The sequence below is a fragment of the Acyrthosiphon pisum genome, chromosome X, assembly GCF_005508785.2.
Source record: "Acyrthosiphon pisum isolate AL4f chromosome X, pea_aphid_22Mar2018_4r6ur, whole genome shotgun sequence".
In the NCBI taxonomy this organism is placed as follows: Eukaryota; Metazoa; Arthropoda; class Insecta; order Hemiptera; family Aphididae; genus Acyrthosiphon; species Acyrthosiphon pisum.
The window spans coordinates 130,011,905-130,022,031 of record NC_042493.1 but is presented as its reverse complement, the minus strand read 5'-3'; the positions used below and the strand labels follow the sequence as shown (position 1 = coordinate 130,022,031).

The window sequence follows — 10,127 nt, the reverse complement described above, 5'->3', positions numbered from 1 at the left end:
AAACTTTAAATTAAAAAAAAAAAACATAGTTTTGTGATGTCTTTTAGTAAAATTAATTATAGTTTCTGTATTTAAAAAAATATATATATACCATGTATTAATAATGTACAATCAACTTAATAGGTGTCCACAATTGCATTTACCATTGGTTGTATAAAGAGTTTATCTAAAATGACAACATCGACAATGAGAATAATGTTTTCGGATGAACTTATAGCATATTATAGTTGGAAGGGTAGAGAAAAAATAGTCTTAAAGCGGGCCCTATTTACAACGTTATGATAACTAGGCAATAGTCATATAATTTTTTCTTATTATTTACAATTTTAATATTTTTAAAGAATATTCACACACTAAAATTACATATAAAATTGTTAATTTAACCTAACAGTAATAAACGGTTATTTTGAATAGAGTTATTTATGTTATTATATCTATTGTAGTAAATCACACACTTTTATAATAAAATATTCAAAATTGTAGACAAGCTTGTTCACAAATCAAATGTATTCCTGGTGTTGTGTATTATGTTCATTATTTTATAATATCATATAATATTGTTTTATATTTTTATTAGGTGCAATTCAAAACAAATTTCCTATTACTACAAAAGCTGGTATCATAGAATTCATAAGCCCATGTATGGCTCAAAGCGAAACCAGAATTAAAAGGTAAACATTTTCGGTTATTTTATTTACATAATATTATAAGATTTAAATACCTAAAAGAAGATTAAAACATTATTTTTTATTTTTATTTTTATTTTTTTATACTTCAAGAAGATAATGGGCCCCACTGAACATGTTCGCGTGGGGGCCCACGAGTTAACAATTTGAAATATAAATACATTAAATAGTTCTTATAAATTAAATACTTACGATTTGTAATACTTATACATTTCTCACATACCTAACTATAATATTAATAATATAAGTAATATATAATTTTTTTCTCTTTGTTTATATAATATAGTATTATGTAAAACATTGTGTAGTTAAATAATACTGTTTTCGAATATTGCTTTCTATTTCTAAGATTGTTCATTATAATTTGAAATATTATTAAAAACCAAACCAAATGAAAAAAATGTAATATAATAGTTGATTATTTGAACACCAGACGGATGAATGATTCTTTAATCATGGTATTCAATTGCTACATATTGAAACTTATTTAATCATTTTTACGTTAATTATAAAATTGAAGATGTTTATTTCAATACAATTATTAGATAAAAACACTCATTCCAGCCAAGTATAGACTTAGTCTTTCTTCCTAGAACATGAAATACATTAAAAAAGATCAGTATTTCATGTTCAAACCTCAAATTCGATTAAATAGAATATTGCTTATTAATTATTACATAGCATGATTAACTTGCTTGTACAATAATACTGTTCAATATTTTGTACATTGTTTTTAAAGGACTCAAGGAATACCACTCACAAAATACTGAAAAATTGTATCCATTGTTGAACAACATTTTTTTATGTAATAAGATGAACAACAGATTAATTTTATTTTATTTTTATTTTTTTTTGAACAAATTGAAACAATATTACTGCCATAAGCCTGCATAATTGCCAAATTTGTCATCGAGAATTGGTCCACCAGCAGCAAATAATCGGGTTCCTGAATAATCATAGCAATGTGTATAAATTGCAGGTGGCTTATAGTTGACTTGTTGAAATCCAAAATCATCAGAATCCTTATAACAAATTTTATTAATTATCAAACTACCTATATATTAATTTTAAATTATGATACTTACAACATGACCTATATGTCTTGTTTTTAACGCAACTTTTCTACTGGAGTTAATACTAGATTCTAAGTACTTTCCAGCCCGTATATCATAGAACATTATAACACCAACACCTGTACCGATTGTAATTACATTGTCCTGGAAACTTAAAGACCAAATGCCTGCAACACAACAAATTAATAATTATATTTGGATGAATTTATTTAAATTATACTCAGAAATGTCTAATAAAGTTGTATGATCAAATTAAACAATAGGTTTGTCCTAATTTGTTCGTTTAAAAATTTACTAGAAAAATATATTGTTATATTTTGCTCTGAGAGAATAAGTCGCGGACTGACTGAAATCGGTTATGGTGGTGGTTTCAATAGAAGGGGACACGGGGGGTGCATAGAAGCAGCATTTTTTCTAGTGGAACAGACCAAAGAAAATTTTAAACGTTTCATTAATATCAAAGTATACAAACCAAGTCTATTAGGATTTACAGGAATATCTTGTATGGTCTCTAAAGTTCTTGAATCAAGTAACAGTGTATTTGATTTGCACCCAACAGCATATAAACTGCTATCATTTATCATTGCCATGCAGTAATTTCCCCGACAATCTTCGTCTGGTAATTGTATTGAAGACTTCTGTAATGCAAAATGAGATATGAATAAAAAGTTAAAATATTCAAAATTGTATAAATATGTATTTGTGAACATTTTTTTTGTTGACCGGAAAAGGACATTCATTTTCATATTTTGTATACTTGGGATCACATTAGTAACTAATAAATTAAGTAATCAACACTATTCAGAATATATCTTATTAGATTAAAAATTATGTCGTTTGTAAGAAATAACAATAATAATCAAAATTGCAATTACTCGTTTAAAATGTTGAATATCCCAAACATGAACATATCCGTTTTGTGAGAATGTGACCATTTGTTCTAAGCTCTTATTAAATGTGATTGATTTGACTCGCAGTTTTTCTGTCTTGTATTTTCTTAGAACTATGGGATGGAGAAATTGAGTAACTGGTTGTTTGAGGTCAACATCAGAATCACAATCTCCTTGGTATGTATCTTGAACTCGCCATAAAACCATCTTGCAATCGACTGAACTACTAACAAAATACTCTTCGTCGATCCATTCAATGTCGAATATAGAATCCTTGTGAGCACCCTAATAAAACAATAGTGTAAATAACAGTTACGTGTTTATTTTTAATGCTGTTTACCTCGGCTAGAACAATTGGATCTAATGTCGGCAACCTCAGCTTATATACACCAATTTTATTATAATTATATGCGCCTGTCGCCAATAATGTTCTGGATGGATTAATTTTTAATGAAGTATTTCCATTTTGGTGATTAGTTGCTCCATCAAAACGTCCCTTTATCAATGGTATTTGGTCCAGTTCGTGTGATTTTACATTGTAAACCATCAACTAGTAATAATAATAATAGCAAAACAAATGTAATATTTAATAAAGCAATTTCCGATGAATAATACAACTTATTATTTGTTGAGTATAATTTAAGTAGTCAATATTATTGAAATATGATTTATTTATGTGCCTACATTATTATTTCATACAACATTTTTATATATCTATTTACTAATTGTATGGACTATGATCATATTATAAAATTAGTTTTTAAAGACACTAGTTTGTTATTGTCCCACTTGGACATGTGAACATTTTATGACCCTGCCACTCTGTTTTGTCAACCGTAACAATAAAAATAACTAATATATTCTATACATTTTGTATGATAGTTATTTTGATTTTATTAAATACCTATTCCCAAAAATTATAAATAAGTAATAATGATAATATTAGTATTACCATTTAGCATAAATACTAGTGTATATAATATAGGGGGTACTTTTCTGTTTTCCCAGGCACCTTTTTTTTTGCTTTCTGAAAATGGTGAGGATATAATTTGTTGGGTCGGACTCAGTAACAAAGTTTTAGCTCATTGAAATTTATAGTAATTTCATAGCTACATACAATAAAACAAAAGAAAGAGTGTCCTGTAAAACAGAAATATACCTCCAATGTATACTTACTGATTATATTGATGACTGTGTTTCACAACCTGGGGCATGGCGATTAAAAGCCAGTACCTTTTAAAATTTTAACTTTTAAATGTTCATTTCACCACAATAAAGAAAAAAACTTATTATTTTATCTTTGAAAACTCTATTAGTGTACATAGTTTTCAATTTTTTATTTTATATTTTATAAAATAGTACTGTTAGTATAATCGTATACATGTATTTTATATCTAATGGTTAATAGTAATTATTATTATTTAAGTTTAAGTTATAGGTACCTATTAGTAATTTTAAGAGTTTAATTTCTAAATGGCTAAAATGTACAGTAGAAACCGTTTATAATGACCTTAGATCAAATGTCCCTGCTAAACTCCCATATTGTATGTACTAATTTCTATCGGTTTTTATGACGTCTATATAATGACTATACGGATGTTATGACGGTTCTTTTTGGTTATATTGGAAAAATATTTTATCTATAATGAAGGTACTATAATGAAGGTACTATTACAACCGATAATACCGACAATTTCATCTTTGTTTTGTCGTCAGTTTTATTTTATTTTATTTTATCATCAGGGTACGGGTAATCGTCGTGAGATTAAATGTGTTTTGTGTTCTTGTGTTAAATATTTTGAAATTGTAAAATGTGCAAACGAAAGCAATCCACAATTAAAGAAAAAGCAAATGTCATATTTCATTTAAAAAAAGATGAAAAAATCCCCACATACCTAATGAATTTGGGATAGGTCACTCTATACGATTTCTAACATATGGAAATGTTGAGACAAAATCGAACAAGAATTTCAAAATGAAATAACAGATTTTTTTTAAAAATAATAATTGAATTAATTAATTTAAATAATATGTAGATAATTAAATGTTTTTATCTTTACTTATTTTCTACATTATACATTACATAAATAAATAATAATAATAATAATAATAATAATAATACGTATTGAAGTTACAATTTGATTTTTGTCATTTTGGTTATAATGACAACCGGTTATTATGACCTATTTTCTTTGGTCCCTTGAACGTCATTATAAACGGTTTCTACTGTAAATGTTAGAAATTCTATAATTATAGGTGTATATTCAGCGTACTCACTTTATTACATCTTGTACCGAAGACAATTTGATTACTGCTAAGCCATTGTGAACAAAAAACTGCATCCATTTTTTCTAATGGTATAGACCGTTCTTTGAGTAAGTTATGTGTTAGTATATGCCTTGTACCATAATCTTTATTTACTAAACGATACCCTCGCATTCCATACTCCCGACTTCTTATATAATCAACAAGATTATATGAGTTGTTAACACGCTCAAAATATGTCATTTTCATGTTCACTTTAAAAAAAAAAAAAAAAATCTCGAATAGAGAAATCGAAATGTCTGCGACTTGTTTGCGACTGCCGATACGTGGTGGCGTGGTGACGCTACAAGCCGATGACACAATGTAGGTGGGGGAGGGGACGCGAGCGTGGTCGCTTATCACAAGGAACATAAATAAAAAGATATTGAATCTCCGAAGTCACGTGCAGGTTATCGATCGTTATTAAAATCGAGATATCTGTATCCTTCCCACCAGCGTCGCTATGTGTACATATCCCGCATAAATTCAAATATACAATAAAAATATAATTATTAATTATTGTAAAATGTAAATAATGTTACTGTACGATATATGAGCAGTATACTTAAGATATTTTGTATAGTATGAAAATCTTAGTTTTTTGTATTAGTTGAATTACATATCAATATACAATTATCTGTTATGTCATTATATCATAGGTATGTTTATCGTATCGTCACAATGAGCATCAACTCGGTATCAGACGACACCATGGGTACGCACTGATGCCGTTTCGAAAATGTCGATTGTTTAACGAGACGGAGATAGGAGTGCTCTTGGTAATTGTGTATCAACAAAAACTTGGTGCCCGTAAATAATTTATGAAAACAGATCTGCACTTAATAGTAAATTAACCGGCGCCGTGATATGGATCCGCAAACGCCAGGTGGGAGAACTTACCCCGTACCGTTCCAACACGCCGTGGGGGATCACAGGTTAGGTTTGTGAGCTTTGTGAGTTTCATAAGAAGCGTCGGTGGCGTCGGGAAACTACCCCGATCGAGCACCTTCACTTCTACTAACACGGTACTTCCACGAGACCTTCCATCTGAGCCACGGACGCGCGACAGCCCAGCGGGACAGGGAGTGCCCCTGACTGGTTGACGTGCGTGTCATAGTTTATCGGAGCTCTGATTGACCAGTGGGACTATCTCCGATTCCCGCAGAATGAGATTTAGGATCCGTCACCCTGGTCCTCACAATTACCAATCCCATTGGCTCGACGTCGGGGTGAGAAACGTAGTTCGGTGCCGCGACACCGACAATTTGTGAGAAGCGATGCGGTTTTTCTCTTTGCAGAGGTGGATTTCGGTTCCCGCACCGAGTGGTTTGTCAGATATAAATGTCCCACAGTAGACGGCTGGTTAGACCTACTACTTGCAGCGAGCGATCGGCCCCCACGATGATCGGTAGCTACCGGTAGTTGTGGGGGGGGGGGGGCGAAACGGTGTACTCTGCCGGCCGAAGCGATGATAGCGTTCCGCCCAGAGGAGTTTTCGTGCGACGGGCCGCCCAGCACCAACCGAGTTCTCGTGCATATTTTCAAGAGGCGATGCCCTGAAATCCGAGTCCTCGCCTTTTGGATTTAAGATCATGGGTAGTTTATTTTAAAACTGGAATCAACTGGTCACCAGACTCCACCGTCAACCGGGTGATCGGCCTGACGCTGAGATTGTAGCGGGATCAAAAATTGATCCAGCGACGGACGGATGTGTTTTTGTTTCGATCGCCCTACCCCGTCTCCCCACAGGGTTCGACGGCCAGTGCCTCGAAGTTCCCGGCCATTTTGCTCGCTTGACACCGTACCGTTAAATAGGCGGGATATGGGTAAGCATGTGTAACGGACATGTAAGGACGCCCACACTGTTCCCAATTTATAATTCGAGGCCAGGAATTCTGTTATACTCCAAAATAGTAGTATGAGTATCTGAAAGATACGTTTTACTATACTTTGATCTAAAGGTGTCAGGATTATTAATTAAGATTGAATTAAATAAAACAATAGAACGATTTATTGTAATTAAGTAAAGCACAGCTATAATACATAATATTTTAAATAAAACGGCAGTTGGTCCGCGGACACACACGTCGTGTCCAGCGGTAACGGCAAACAGAACGATCGTCACGGCGACGATCGGTCGGGTAGGACACGCGTCAGTGTCTCCGCGTTGTCGACCGAAAATTATCGCTAACATTCGGCCTTCCTACGTTAGGTCCGACCTCGGGCCTTTGACTACTTTAAAGGGGCATTCGTAACATAATACTCGGTACTAAAACAAATGAGCGTAACAATAACACGCGTCTTGCCGTCGTGCGTTCATAATTCGCGCGAGGCATGAAAATTATATAAAGAAAAATTAATAATACTACAGAGTTAAAATCAACAAACAGTACAGGGCGAACATCGCCGTACGTACATCGTATAAATCGCGATACAAAAAAAACAAACAAACGCATTTAATAAATAATTTCGCGAAGTGATAGTCCGCGTCGACATTGACGGCGAGACCACACAAAAAAAACAATAAACAAATCGTAACATAATTGAATGAAATAATAATTGCATTTAAAATATAAGGAATATAAACTTGAAAGAAAACGCGGTTAGAGCCGACCGAGCTCATAACCGTTAAGCCGCGAGGGTACCAGTCGTTTCCTGGTGGATTGACGGTGTTGAACGGTCTCCACGGTGGCGGGCATCGGCGTCGTGACGGTCGGGTCGCGCTGTTCTCTATCGGTAGCGTCGGGCTGAACCTCGTCGTCGCTCTCATCAACGACTTCGTCGTAGCATTCATCATTGGTTTCTTCGTCGTTTTCGTCGTCGGCGTCGCGTACAATACGCCAGGACTTCAATATTGCGAGACATGAGCGGTGGTGGCGTAAATCTCGTGTCCGTCGGACCCGAGCTCTGCGACGCGATATGTGTCGCTCGGAAGCACTTTCATTACTTGCAGCGGCTTCTCGCGGTACTCGGCTTGCAGTTTTGACGGTTGGCCTACCGTAGGCTGTCTCAGCATGACTACGACCTCCCCGACTTCGTATCGAATGTCGTCCAAATATTTTCGGTCGTATTGATCGTTCATTTTCTTTTGTACGTGTACTATCTCCGCTTGTACTTCCTCGGGCGAGTTACTTTCGTTCCGAGTACGACTCAGCGCGGGTAACGTACCGGACTGAAAACGCGGCAGATAGCCTTGGAGGGCTTCGTATGGTGTTTTGGTCGTCGTTTAGTTCACAGCGGTGTTCATTAGGCGCTCGACAGCCATTCACTTTCACGTCCCAACGGTGCTGAAAGGCGGAGTATGTGTTACATGTAAAAGTGTGTAGATCAAAACAACAGTTTCAATCACTAAAGATAATATTTTTTTATGTAACCTTGAGTGTTCTTTTGTGTTAATTACACTGGTTTGATTATAATTTTGATATACTTTTTAGTATTTTCATAGTAGCTGATAAAACTGTTATAGTGAATAATGTGAAATATGGTTTATAATACGGCTATATGATACGAGTTGCGAACTCAATAATTTTACTTAATTGTAATTTATAATAATATGTATACACAACAATATATATTAAATTTTAATTTTAATTTTATTTTTTTAACTTTAAATTTTTACCCATATTCATTATTTTGGCTAAAATAATACACCGTTAAACTTTAAATTAAAAAAAAAAAAACATAGTTTTGTTGTGATGTCTTTTAGTAAAATTAATTATAGTTTCTGTATTTAAAAAAATATATATATACCATGTATTAATAATGTACAATCAACTTAATAGGTGTCCACAATTGCATTTACCATTGGTTGTATAAAGAGTTTATCTAAAATGACAACATCGACAATGAGAATAATGTTTTCGGATGAACTTATAGCATATTATAGTTGGAAGGGTAGAGAAAAAATAGTCTTAAAGCGGGCCCTATTTACAACGTTATGATAACTAGGCAATAGTCATATAATTTTTTCTTATTATTTACAATTTTAATATTTTTAAAGAATATTCACACACTAAAATTACATATAAAATTGTTAATTTAACCTAACAGTAATAAACGGTTATTTTGAATAGAGTTATTTATGTTATTATATCTATTGTAGTAAATCACACACTTTTATAATAAAATATTCAAAATTGTAGACAAGCTTGTTCACAAATCAAATGTATTCCTGGTGTTGTGTATTAGGTTCATTATTTTATAATATCATATAATATTGTTTTATATTTTTATTAGGTGCAATTCAAAACAAATTTCCTATTACTACAAAAGCTGGTATCATAGAATTCATAAGCCCATGTATGGCTCAAAGCGAAACCAGAATTAAAAGGTAAAAATTTTCGGTTATTTTATTTACATAATATTATAAGATTTAAATACCTAAAAGAAAATGAAAACATTATTTTTTATTTTTATTTTTTTATTCTTCAAGAAGATAATGGGCCCCACTGAACATGTTCGCGTGGGGGCCCATGAGTTATCAATTTGAAATATAAATACATTAAATAGTTCTTATAAATTAAATACTTACAATTTGTAATACTTATACATTTCTCACATACCTAACTATAATATTAATAATATAAGTAATATATAATTTTTTTCTCTTTGTTTATATAATATAGTATTATGTAAAACATTGTGTAGTTAAATAATACTGTTTTCGAATATTGCTTTCTATTTCTAAGATTGTTCATTATAATTTGAAATATTATTAAAAACCAAACCGAATGAAAAAAATGTAATATAATAGTTGATTATTTGAACACCAGACGGATGAATGATTCTTTAATCATGGTATTCAATTGCTACATATTGAAACTTATTTAATCATTTTTACGTTAATTTTAAAATTGAAGATGTTTATTTCAATAAAATTATTAGATAAAAACACTCATTCCAGCCAAGTATAGACTTAGTCTTTCTTCCTAGAACATGAAATACATTATAAAAGATCAGTATTTCATGTTCAAACCTCAAATTCGATTAAATAGAATATTGCTTATTAATTATTACATAGCATGATTAACTTGCTTGTACAATAATACTGTTCAATATTTTGTACATTGTTTTTAAAGGACTCAAGGAATACCACTCACAAAATACTGAAAAATTGTATCCATTGTTGAAAAACATTTTTTTATGTTATAAGGTGAACAACAAATTAATTTAAT

At 32.2% G+C, this 10,127-nt stretch overlaps 1 long non-coding RNA gene across 1 annotated transcript; it reads left to right on the top strand.

Moving 5' to 3' along the window:
• Positions 1–486: 486 nt before the first annotated feature.
• Positions 487–9,221, top strand: LOC115035132. Its single transcript, XR_003840282.1, has 2 exons — positions 487–671; positions 9,190–9,221. It is a non-coding gene; the product is annotated as an uncharacterized LOC115035132 (long non-coding RNA).
• Positions 9,222–10,127: the final 906 nt, after the last annotated feature.